This window comes from Oryctolagus cuniculus, chromosome 16 (assembly GCF_964237555.1).
Source record: "Oryctolagus cuniculus chromosome 16, mOryCun1.1, whole genome shotgun sequence".
Taxonomy (NCBI): domain Eukaryota; kingdom Metazoa; phylum Chordata; class Mammalia; order Lagomorpha; family Leporidae; genus Oryctolagus; species Oryctolagus cuniculus.
In genome coordinates, this window is record NC_091447.1 from 7,830,799 (window position 1) to 7,844,115 (window position 13,317).

Here is a 13,317-nt window from a genome sequence, read left to right on the forward strand (position 1 = left end):
TCAAAGGTTTCCCTTGACTTTAGAAAGACAATTTTATTGTGGTTTTCAGAACCAACTTCAGTCTGGCAATCTTGTAGTGTGGAACTGACGTTTGCCAAACACATTTGAGAACAAGAACTCTTCTCAACTTTGGAGTTACTCAAAGACAGCACCTCCCAGATGAACTTTCAGTCTTTACCAGTTGAATAATACCTGATGGTACTTACGATGTGAGGAGTGCCTTTAAATCTCTCTCTTGATTATAATTCCACATATTCGAAAGCAATTCATAATCTACAGAAAATTCTGAGAGCAGGCTAGATTTGAGAACTGGTAATGGCTTTGCAGTTCATGCTTTAGGAAGCAACCTACAGTGAACAAAAAGTAAGGAAATAAGAATTTCCTGTACAAGGACACTTCAAAGGTCCAAGGATAAATGGAAATAAAAGATAGGCTTACTTTGGTGCAAAAAGTTTCTGAAATATCTGCATAGATTTTTTTTCATAATACATATGTTCCATTGACTTTTTGAAGACCTCTCCTATTTTTATTGCAATGCTATTGCCCAAGCATGTGCTCTACAGACCGAGTGTATTCAAATTATTTGCTAAAGGAATGAACTTATAACCACAGTTCAGTTCCCAGGCTATGGGGCTTTCCAGGTTGCTCCCACTAGTGGATTCCACACTGCAAGGTATTCAGACACTCAGTCTATCAGTTTCTTCAAGCATCTGTCTAAATGCCATCTTTCTCTTCTTCATTAGTTTATTTGAAAGGCAGAAAAAGAGAAACAGAGAGAGTGAGCGAATGTGAGCCAGTGCTACCATCCTTTGATTCACAGCCCAAACACCCACAGCCAGTGGGAGCAGGGCTAAAACCAGGAGCCAGGAACTCAATCTTGGTCTCCCATGTGGATAGACCATCATCTGCTGCTTCCCAGAGTGTACATTAGCAGGAATCTGGAATTGGAGGTGGAGCCAGGACTCGAACCTATGCACTCTGATAATGCACTATGGGCTTCTCAAGTGGCATCTCCCACTGGGGATGGCGAGAGTGAGGAGGATGAGGAAGCAGGCATCTCCCTCACATAATAGCTGGGAGGGAATGAACCAATTACTGTAGAACAATGGGAAACATGTATTAGAAATGTCACCTTTCGCCGGCGCTGCGGCTCACTAGGCTAATCCTCCGCCTTGCGGCGCCGGCACACCGGGTTCTAGTCCCGGTTGGGGTGCCGGATTCTGTCCCGGTTGCCCCTCTTCCAGGCCAGCTCTCTGCTGTGGCCAGGGAGTGCAGTGGAGGATGGCCCAGGTGCTTGGGCCCTGCACCCCATGGGAGACCAGGAAAAGCACCTGGCTCCTGGCTCCTGCCATCGGATCAGCGCGGTGCGCCGGCCGCAGCGCGCCAGCCGCGGTGGCCATTGGAGGGCGAACCAACGGCAAAGGAAGACCTTTCTCTCTCTCTCTCTCACTTCCACTCTGCCTGTCAAAAAAAAAAAAAAGAAAAGAAAAAGAAAAAAGAAATGTCACCTTTCATCTAATGTAAAAATAAGTTCAAGATGATCAGAAACCTAAACATAAGAATTAAAAGTCAAATTTACAGAGACACAGTGCTGTTGGATTTCTAACACAATGCACTGAGCAGCAGAGGCCACTTGTGAAAGGCTATATTCTGTACTATTCCTTTATATGAAAGTCTAGGCCAGGGAACTGATACAGTGAATAAACACCGAAAAACTGGAGAAAGACAAGAAGGATGGTGGACATGCTCTGTGTGTTAATGGGGGTGGGGTGGGGCTTTAGGTAGAGCCCATTCCTCTGATGTGATCCATAGTTTCATTATAAAGACAAGCTATAGTTAATTACAAATGATAAGCCAGGCTGCTCCATTTTACAATGTTTCTTTCTCTCAACTGTCTTCAGACTCCCCAGTGAGGTAAGACTTCTCGCAGTCATAGATACAATTGGGTAATTTTATGTGTCAACTTGGATAGAATATGGTTCCTAGTAGTTTGGTTTGACATCATTCTGGATGTGACTGTGAAGATGTCTTAGACAAGGCTGACATTCACAGTCAGCAGACAGCAGGTAAAGGAGAGCACCCTGCATTACACAGGTGGGCCTCGTCCAGTCAGGTGAAGGCCTCCACAGCAGTCAGTGAGGTTGCACAAAGATGGCTCTCAGCCTCAAGGCTGCATTATGGAAATCCCGCCTGAGTTTCCAGCCTGCTCACCTGCCCTAGACAGACTTTCCAGTTCTCCTAATCCAGCATCAGTCTCTCTCTTTCCTTCTCAGTCTCTCTCCCTCTAAAGAACTCCGGCTGGTGCAGAGTTCTGAAGCAGCCAAAGTGTGGGAAACAACACAGGCGAGACGTGCCAGCGCTGTGCCCAGTCCAACGCTTGTGCTCACTGAGGCAGAATTTACACACTTAATGCAGAATGCACCTTGTAAGGATAAGCTCAGTGAGTCTTGACAAGTACATACAGAAAGTAAACATCCCCACCCCCATTAACACACAGAGCATGTCCACCATCCTTCTTGCCTTTCTCCAGTTTCTCGGTGTTTATTCACTGTATCAGTTTCCTGGTCTAGAACTTCCTATAAAGGAATAGTACGGAATACAACCTTTCACAAGTGGCCTCTGCTGCTCAGTGGGTTGTGTTAGAGATTCAACACCATCGTTCTGTTATCTGCAAATTTGACTTTTAATTCTTATGTTTAGGTTTCTGATCATCTTGAATTTATTTTTGCATTAGATGAAAGGTGAAAGTTGGCATTTCTAAGAAATGTTTCCCATTGTTCTGCAATAATTGATTCAATGTTTTGTTCTTTCCCTTCTGAATTATCTTTTTTTTTTATTTATTTTTTTGACAGGCAGAGTGGACAGTGAGAGAGAGAGACAGAGAGAAAGGTCTTCCTTTGCCATTGGTTCACCCTCCAGTGGCCGCCGCAGCCGGCGCGCTGCGGCCTGCACACCGCGCCAATCCGATGGCAGGAGCCAGGTGCTTCTCCTGGTCTCTCATGGGGTGCAGGGCCCAAGCACTTGGGCCATCCTCCACTGCACTCCTGGGCCACAGCAGAGAGCTGGCCTGGAAGAGGGGCAACCGGGACAGAATCCAGCGCCCTGACTGGGACTAGAACCCAGTGTGCCGGTGCCACAAGGCAGAGGATTAGCCTATTGAGCTGCGGCACCAGCCCTGAATTATCTTAATACTTTTATCAAATATCCTCTGACTATGGGATGGCATTTGGCACAGACAGCAGCTGGGATGCCTGTAACCCATATGGGAGTGCCTGGGTTTCATACCGTGCTCCGCACCTGATGGTAGTTTTGTGCTAATGCACACCTTGGAGGCAGCAAGCTGACAGCTCAATCAGTTACATTCCTGCCACCCACATGGGAGACTCAGACTGAGTTGTCTGCTTCAGGTTTTGGCCAACGAATTTTGGGAGTGAACCAGCAGATAGGAACTGCTATATATGTATGTGTGTGTGTATGTGTGTGTATATATGTATTTACTTTTATATATTCATATTTATATATTATAAACATTATATATATAAAAACCACATTTTTAAGTCAACTGACAATACATGTGTTGGGTCTATTTTTAAACTTTGTTTTGGGGTGTAGCTGGTAAAGCTGCTCCCTGCAATGCCAGGTTCGAGTCCTGGCTGGTCTACTTCCAATCCAGCTCTCTGCTAATGGCCTGGGAAAGCAGCAGAAGATGGCTCAAGTACTTGGGCCCCTGCACTCTTGTGGGAGACCCAGAGGAAGCTCCTGGCACTTGGCTTCAGATTGGTCCAGCTCTGGCTGTTGTAGCCATTTGGGGAGTGAGCCAGCGGACAGAAGGTCTTCCTCCCTCTCTCTATAACTCTGCCTTTCAAATAAATAAATAAATCTTTTTTAAAAAGTTTATTTTGTTCAATTCCTCTATTTATCTTTCTTAAACCAATTCTATACAGGCTTGATTCTACAGCCTGACAAGTCTATAAATCAGTAAGCATGAGTCACCCATCTTTGTTATTCTTTTAAAAGCTATAACTAATCTGTGCTCTTTGCATTTCCGCATAAATTTGGGAATCTGCTTGCCATTTTTCAAAATAAACTTTGTTGGTATTTTGGCTAGGCCTGCATCTAATTATAGTTTAACTGGTCGAAGACTGTCATCTTGTCGACCCATAAACACAATAGATATGGAATCTTCCAAAAGTTCATGGAAAATATGTTTTTTGAAAACTGCAAAGAGTTCAAAAAACTTTTTGGCACCAAAATAAACTCATCTTTTAATTCCATTTTTCCTTGATCTTTCTGAAGTGGTCTTGTACATCTTCATTCACTTCAGAACTATTAATACTATTAAATTCCTCTTAGTGATATTTTGTCATTTTAAGCATAAAGGTTTTGAACATTTTTCTACACTTATATTCCTAAATCTTTTCTATTTAATCATGCTAATGTGACTTATTTTTTAACTTAAATTTCATTTTTTTGTTGCTGATATATGAAAGTAAAATTGACTTTTGTATATTGACCATATATTTAACAAAACAATAATCTTCTGAAGTTACTTAACTATGGAACGTTGGAAAGAAACATTTGCTAAAACCTTGTAGAATTTGGGAATGCATTTAGCCCAATGATTAAGAGACAGGTTAAGAAGCTAGCAGCCCATACTGGAGTATCAGGATCAATACTGATTCCAAACTCTTGCTAATGTGCATAATGGAAGGCAGTGGTGATGGCTCAAGTCACTGGGTTCCTACTCAAGACAGTGACCAGGATTGAGTTTCTAGCTCTCACTTTCAGCTCCAGCCCAGCCTTAGCTATTGAAAACATTTGGGGAGTGAGCTAGGAATAGGAGCTCTCCTCTTTCTCTGTTTCTCTCTAAAATAAATAAATAAATAATAATAATAATAATAATAAAAACTATGGAATTATGGGACTGGCTTTGTGGCATAGAGGGTAAAGCTGCCACTTGCAACACTGGCAACTCATATTGCATGGGTTCGTGTCTCAGCTCTCCACTTCTAATCCAGCTCCCTGCTAACGCCTTCAGAAAGCAGCAGAGAAGGGCCTAAGTGTTTGGACCCCTGCCACTCATGTGGGAGATGTGGATGAAGCTCCTGGCTTCATGCTGGCCCCGCACTGGCCATTGTGGCCATCTGGGGCATGAACTAGCAGATGGAAACCCTCCCCCTCCCCCGTAACACTGGCTTTCATATAAATAAATCAGTCTTTAAAAAAAAAAAAACTATGGAATTAGCATTCTATGTAGCACAGTGGAAAGTTACTTCTAAAATAAGCTTGTGTCACCAAACAACTCTTATGTTTATAATTTATGAAATACTTGTCCTCTCAACCACATCTTCATAGAATAAAATTTTAAATAATTTAAATTTAAAAACTTTAAATTTAACATATAATTCCACTATTGTTCAAGCTGCAGCTCACAGCAAATTTGCAGCACTGCTTATACCAGCGCAGGACAAAATATCTCAGAGTGCGACTTCCCTGTGTGTGTGCACTCTGGGGTTTGAACAGGGCAAACTCACTGAACACTGCCTGCTTCACTCACACAGGATTCTCTCTCTCTCTTCCACAGGAATCTTGGGCCCTCCTGATCTCCACCAACATTCTCCTCCTTCAACCAAATAGCAATCATTTTTTTTTTTAATATGATGGAGTCTGTTGACTTTCCTTAAAATGGGAAACATGGGGCTGGTGCTGTGGCTGTGGCATAGCAGGTAAAGCCTCCACTTGCAGTGCCGATGTCCCATATGGGCACCAGTTCGAGACCCAGATGCTCCACTTCCGAGCCAGCTCTCTGCTATAGCCTGGGAAAGCAGTAGAAGATGGCCTAAGTGCTTGGGCCCCTGTGCCCATGTGCAAGACCTAGAAGAAGCTCCTGGATCCTGGCTTCAGATGAGCCAACCTCCGGCTGTTGAAGCCATCTGGGGAGTGAACCAGTGGATGAAAGATCTGTCTCTCTCTCCCTCTCTCTCTCTTTCTCTCTGCCTCTCTGTAACTCTCTGCCTTTCAAAAATAAATAAATCTTAAAAAATAAATAAATAAAATGGGAAACATGGATGGTAAAATTTTAGCCTAATTGGCCATTTCATCTTTGATGTAGAATTAGACACCTGTTTACCCACATAGAAAATGTCATTAGCAAGCAGACAGGGGGTTCTATAAGAGGACAGAGGCCCTTCAATCCCTTTAGCACTCTGCTGCTTAGGCCTGGAAGAGACCTAATTTAGACTGTGAGGAGGATACTGGGGAGGGTGGGCCGAGCTCTTAATTCTCCCAACACAACACTGTTGCAAGTGGATGAGACTTTTATCTCTGGTTCCTTCTACAACTCTAAACTGATTCTGCTTATCAGATCCTTGAGGGGCAAACTTCTCCCACTCTGCCGCAAAGATGTTTTGTATGCATACAACACAGAGAGACTCTTCTTTTTTATTTATTTTCCAAGTCTCAAACTCCCTTATCCAGTGTCTAACCAAATCGCTTTGCCTCTTAACTTTCCCTAACATCGATGATGAGGTGTTTAACGAAGGAACATGTTACAGAGCTACAATACATCAACACAAAGGCACTATCAGAAAAGAGAAAAGGTCGCAGAAAAAACATTTCTGTCAATAAAAATAATAATAATCCACTGAGTTGTGTGAGTATAAGGTAAACTTTCTTGCTTTCCTTTAAGGATCAAGAGAAAGGGGTTAAGAAAGACAAAGCTGACCCAAGTGAACAGCAGTCGGATGCACCCTACTGCCATGAAACCTAGGCAACCTTCTAAATTTAGGCAAAGTTGAGTTTAAAATCTTTCTCTTCTTCTTGTGTTTTGTCTTTGGTGCGGTGGCAGTGGGGAGTCAAGAGTCAGTTAAGAGGGAAGAGTGGGTTTCTGATGGCTTTCTGATGCAAGATCATCATTATCAACTCCTCCCCTATTAAGAAACCTGGAGGTCAATTAAAAAAGGCATGAAAAACACTACTTACAATGTTCTTTATAATACACAATTAGGAGCTCAATCCAAATCAAAGTAAAGCACACAATGATGCCTGTAGGCAAAGATAATTAAGATCAGCCAATTACTGTGGGCAGCACCTGGAAACAGCTATGGGGCCCTGGCGCCCTCTGCAGCCTCCCACCTTGGGGACCAAGCTGACCACCTCCTGGGGAATCCTCAGCTGCCTGCCGGCCAGGACAAGGGGTCCAAGCAAATGCATTCACAAATCTGCTTTGTCAAGCTGTTGCCTGGCACAGATGAAACTAATGATGCCAGTATCCCCTATCGGACAGCTGGTTCCAGTTCTGGCTACTCCATGTGTTCAGCTCCAGTTCCCTGCTGATGCACCCGGGAAGGCACGGGACAGCCCAAGTGCCAGGGCCCCTAACATGGATGCAGGAGACAAGGATGGAGTTCCTGGCTCCTCTATCAGCCTGGCTGAGCCTAGGCTGTTGTGGCCATTTGGGGAGTGAACAGTAAGATCTGTCACTCCCTTACTTTCTGTCGCTCTGCCTTTCTAGTATGTAAAATTAATAAATCTTATAAAACAGATCTTCCTCATCAAACTATGGATATTCCATTTCAAAGCCTCTTTCCTTTCTCACAACTGATGACAGAGACTGGTCCTTGGGTCCCCAGCACACCCGTGCCTAATTCCTTCATTTCTCTCTGCTCCACGTCCCACCACTGGTGCGAGAGGCCCTGCCACCCCCTAAGACGAACAGAGTCCTACCTCCAATACACCAACGAGAGGAGCCTGGTTCACAAAACAATCTGAAAAGGAATGCAAACCAGTTTGATTTTCAGGTAAACATCAAAAGCCCTCTAAATGTTAGTAACACAGCAGGGCTTCTAATTTCTGTCTGTGCCTACATAGGTCCATGTGTGTTTATAAAACACCTAGTTTGTTTTTTACTGTGTAAAGTCCTTCTGCGAAAGCCTCACTGATCAGGTGAGCACAGGTGTGCATCTGTGGTCCCCCTCCTTAGCTTATGGGATGTGGAGATCCTCAGTTTCAGGGCCTGGCTTCCTTACCACTGGAGGGTAGAGCTATCATCACCCACTTCAACTGGATAATTCTCAAGTTTCAATGAAACTCGTAACAAAGGGCGTGGTAACCGTGCTCAAAAAATATTTGCATGCTTCCCTACTCTACGAATGACTGATTTTATATTTTTAAAGGATCTGATTTTTTTAAAATATTTATTTATTTATTTGAGAGGTAGAGCCACAGAGAGAAAGAGACAGAGAGAGAGAGAGAGAGACAGATCTTGCATCCAATGGTTCATTCCCCAAATGGCCACAAAGGCCAGAGCTGGGCTGATCTGAAACCAGGAGCCAGGAGTTTCCTCGGGGTCTCTTATGTGGGTGCAGGGACCCAGTGACTTGGGCCATCTTCTGTTGCATTACCAGGCACATTAGCAGGGAGCCGGATTGGAAGTAGAGCAGCCGGGACTTGAACCGGTGCCCATATGGGATGCCAGCTCTACAGGCAGCAGCTTTACCTACTATGCCACAGCACCTGTTCCCCCATAACTGATTTTAACAAATACCATTCAATTAACAGTGTCACTAAACTAGACAACGTGACAGAAGAAAATAAGCACACGATCAGAGTTACTGCGGTGATCCTAAGCTAGCACCACAGAGGAATGGCTACAGAGAGCACACGTGTGTTCCAGAGAAATGCGAGGTGTTCCTGGATTCCGAGGCCTGCTGAACTTTCCCGACGCCTGGGTTTGAGACCCCGGAGGGACAGAGCTGAGTCACATCTGAAACAAAAGAGCCTCGGCATCCCACCAAGCTCTCTGATCACAAAGCAGCAATTGCTCTTGGGGTTATTTTCCCGCACCAGCAAGGACAGGGAAGCCGCCGAGATCACTGGGGGCTTTCTTCCTGTTTCCATAGCAACATGTCTTCTCACACCCTAATGATGTATCATCTTATATACAAAATAAGCAAACCCTGCTGATTACTCAAATGCTGACGGTCGTGTTTTAGTGAATCACAACAGGTGCTTTGTTCATCTGACAACAATCGTTGGGAAAAAACCTTTTTGGAAAGAAAAGCAAAAACCTACCCCTAGCCTGGTCAGACAGCGTATAAGGTTAAAGGGGTAAACATGACACACCTACCTCATGAATGCACCATTGTGAACCTGTGGGGTGCTGGAGGGTGAGAGCGGTGAGAGGGAGAACCTAGTTATGAAACCACACGGCGCACCTGGGCCTGACAGGAGCTGACAGCGGGGACATGACGGGGTGCGGGTAGGGAGGGGGCGCTTTTGGACAATGGTTCATGATTTCAGCTTAACTCTATGGAAATACCTTCTCTCCACAAATGAAATTAAGAAACAAGGAAATGTGCATTTAAAACCCCTAGCACTGGCCGGCGCCATGGCTCACTAGGCTAATCCTCTGCCTGCAGTGCCAGCACCCGGGGTTCTAGTCCCGGTTGGGGTGCCAGATTCTGTCCCGGTTGCTCCTTTTCCAGTCCAGCTCTCTGCTGTGGCCTGGGAGGGCAGTGGAGGATGACCCAAGTGCTTGGGCCCTGCACTTGTGTGGAAGACCAGGAGGAAGTACATGGCTCCTGGCTTCGGATCAGCGCAGAACGCCGGCCACAGCATGCCGGGCCGTAGCAGCCATTTGTGGGGGGTGAACCAATGGAAAAGGAAGACCTTTCTCTCTGTCTCTCTCTCTGTCTCACTCTCTCTCTCACTGCTGCCTATCCAAAAAAAAAAAAAAAAAAAAAAAAAAATCTAGCACTGTCTCATATACCAAAAAATAAAGTGTGTGTGTGTGTTGGGGGATTACAATTCTGGAAGGCAAATGTCCTTTACATCTGTGGATGTCACATTAATAATACCTTACTGTGTCTTGGAGAATTGGTCATTTTCCCATTGGTTTTACATAATATGGGGTGAGAACTGAAGAATGCCCAACAGGTGACCTCTCCATCCCAAACTCTTCACGGAGACAGTCAAACTCTAACATAAATCCCAGAGGCTAAAGCCCTCTCCCTGGGACAACCCCCTCCCCAACACCGAATCCCAGAAGCCCAGAAGCCGCAGGAGGAGTGGCCACTGTTCTAGCTCATGGTCCCTGGCTGCCATGCTTACAGCATTCCCTAGAAACAGCTGTGAATTTTTCCTCTGTCCCTTTGGGATGCGTTTCCTACAGCACAGGTGTGTTTCCCAGTGCCCGGAGAGGCATTCTTCCGCAATGTAATCAGAGGGAATGAGGTGAGTCTAAACCTCCCACTGCCAGTGGAAAGACATAATGCTAACGTCCCTACCCTCCCCCTTCCCCCTTCCCGTCCTTACAAACTGCCCATTTCCTGGGGCTGCCACTGTGGCATGGTGAGTTCAGCCACACCACTTCCAGCTCCAGTATCCCATAAAACCTTGGTTCCAGTCCCAGCTGCTCCACTTCCAATCCAGCTCCCTGTTGGTGCACGTGGGAAAAGTAGAAGATGGCCCAAGTGCTTGTGCCCCTGCACCCATGTGGGAGACCCTGATGGAGCTCCTGACTCCTGGCTTCAGTCTGGATCGGCTCTGGCTATGTGGCCTTTTGGGGAGTGAAGATCTTTCTCTTTCTCCCACTCTCTGTGTAACTCTGCCTTCCAAATACATAAATTTTTAAAAATAACAATAGTAATAACATACAGCTAGTTTCTTCCTATTTTATTTCATTTCAAAGGCAGAAAGAGATCTCCTACCTGCTGATCCATTCTCCAAATGCCTGAAAACAATTGGGACTGAGCTAGGCCAAAGCCCAGAGCTGGCTCAATCTGACACTCCCATGTGGGTGGCAGGGATCAAGGAGTTGAGCCCTCACGTGCTGCCTCCCCAGGTGCACACTAGCAGGAAGCTGGAATCAGGAGCGGGGCTGGAACCTGGAACCAGGAATTCTGAAAGATGCCACAAGGCATCTTAACCACTGAGCTAAATGCCCACCCTGTGGACCTCTCCAGAAAACACAGCTGGTCTGTCCCTGTTCACACTGGTACAACTCCAATTTTTCATGGGGCGTCTGCTCTCCATCTTCTCTACTCCAGGTGCCTGGCACCAGAACAGTGATCGGCCTCACCTCTGCGGTCAGGTGGTTGCCAAATAAAATCTATTTCTACTGACTTAACCAACCTCTCTCATTAGAGGATGGAATTGGGGTCACTGTGTTAAATGAAATAAGCCAGATACAAAAAGACCAGTACCTCAGATCTCATTCATATGTGGAACCTAAAGAAGTTGGTTTTTCTCTGTGATGGTGCTTTTTATTTGTGTAAAAGCGATGCCCAAATACCTTAATTTTAAAAATTTACATTAGTGGGGCCCATACTGTGGTACAATAGGTTAATCCTCCGCCTGCATCCCATATGGGTGCTGATTTTAGTCCCAGCTGCTCCTCTTCCAATCCAGTTCTCTGCTAGGGCCTGGGAAAACAGTGGAAGATGGCCCAAGTGCTTGGGCCCCTACACTCGTGTGGGAGACCTAGAAGAAGCTCCTGGCTTTTGGCTTTGGATCGGCGCAGCTCCAGCTGTTGCGGCCATTTGGGGAGTGAACCAACGGAAGGAAGACCTTTCTCTCTGTCTCTTCCTCTCATTGTTTGTAACTCTACCTCTCAAATAAATAAATAAAATCTTTTAAAAAAATTCACATTAGCTTCATGGTATAAAGTTTTCCCAATAAAATGCGTGAGAAAAAAATAAAAGACCTACTGAATGCCCTTGAGTCTTCTAATGATTCTAAACACACACATGTGTGTATAGCATTTATCTTCCAACTCTGCAGAATGAGGGTCCTCTCTCCCCTAAAAACGCAGTAATTTATAAAGACCCACCAAATTCAATTTGCTACCATTACAGTAAAATTTTCTTGACTCATGTTTCCACACAGACCTTGCATTGCTCCTAAGCATATGCTCAAACCATATATTAACTTTTCTGAAACTTGAGTAAGGATTTTGTTCTCACTCAACAGTAAGGATTTTGTTCTGGCTAGAGACTGCGTTATGGCAAGTTCACTGGGGGTGTCTCTGGAAAGTTTCCAGCTTCTCTGCGTCTCTTGGGCCTGAGTCCATCAGACATTCCACTCTGACTTACTCCAAAGCCATTGCCTTCACGTCTGTAAACTTCCAAAACAAGTGGCTTTCTCCCACAGACACTGTGGTTCCCTACAATAAATGCATTTCCGCCAGCTCATGTGAGTTCTTAAGGTGAGAAGCAAAGAGCTTGTGTTTGCCTACTCACTACATGATTCAGCCCTCACCACTGTGGTTTGTTAAATTCATGCCCCAGCGTGACTATGAGTTGTTTGACAGCATGGATTTTGAAGAGCATTCTCTCCCACTGGCAACTGGAATTATTAATCTGCAACCTTGAATCTATGTGGCCTTTCAAAAAATGGCTCTTCCACATCAAGAGCAATATTTAATCACATTAGCTACATGTACCATGAGTGCCTAGAAACTGGCTACATATGTATGTATATATACATATATTTAAAATATTTTCTGCATGACATTCATATTCCTTCAAATTCATATCACTTTTGAAGCTCCAGAATGATCTGACACATAAAAATTCAATAAAAATCTAACTGCCTCATTTGATTTCTAAACACCAGCCAATTAATTAAACTGCAGCTGTCTCATGTCTTAAAATTTCTTAAAAAGTAATTTGCTTGCAAACAATTCAAAATAGTCTCACAAGGCTTTTATACGAAGTATAAGCATTTTGTACAGTTAAATGTCTAGCATTGTGAAAGATTAATAAACTGGCAAATCACCAATTCCCTTAAGCAATGATGGAAACCTAGCAGACAACAAAAGTTCACCCAACAACGTGGCGAGAGAGCGTCCATAAACCTGAATCAGAAACAGCCAGCACACAGACACATTGCTTCACAGTTCACCATGGAAGGGTAGCGCTCAGTTCGTCCAACCAAAAAGAACCTTTATCTTTGCTCTTTCATTTGCCTTTATTTTCTCATCTAAACCTCTTCTCTTGGTATTTTTGGGCTATGTCTAAGGAAGAAGATAAGTACTTCCAAAACACATTTAGATATACCGAGTAGTCAAATTCACTGAAAGGAAATGAATTGAAATGATAATCATATATACTGTAGGCTGGAAGGGGAGATTAAGGATACACACACACACACACACACACACACGCCTTAGCATAGGTCTATTTAATAAAACATTGGAAACTTCTAACAACTTGTTTCCTTTCTGTTGAAACTAAAGTATATGAGCAAGTGGATTCTATATGTAAAACTTTTTAAGTCTTTAAATTTTAAAATTTGCCTGTAGCTTGTTAACATTTC

At 44.3% G+C, this 13,317-nt stretch overlaps 1 protein-coding gene across 11 annotated transcripts in view; it reads right to left on the minus strand.

Moving 5' to 3' along the window:
- The window catches only part of CRPPA (CDP-L-ribitol pyrophosphorylase A), a 348,342-nt gene that overhangs the window by 119,344 nt on the left and 215,681 nt on the right, over window positions 1-13,317 (minus strand). For 2 of the 11 annotated variants that reach the window (XR_007914091.2, XR_007914094.2), the window contains exons 10-12: window positions 7,726-7,766; window positions 6,982-7,044; window positions 207-347 (exon numbers count right to left, since the gene is read on the minus strand). The exons of 6 other annotated variants lie outside the window; for them this stretch is intronic. The gene's annotated coding sequence lies outside the window, so the exon portion shown is untranslated. Of the gene's footprint in view, window positions 1-206; window positions 348-998; window positions 1,133-1,508; window positions 7,767-13,317 lie in introns of those variants that run through there. 3 more of the 11 variants (XR_007914092.2, XR_011383047.1, XR_519724.4) reach the window with 3 other exon arrangements.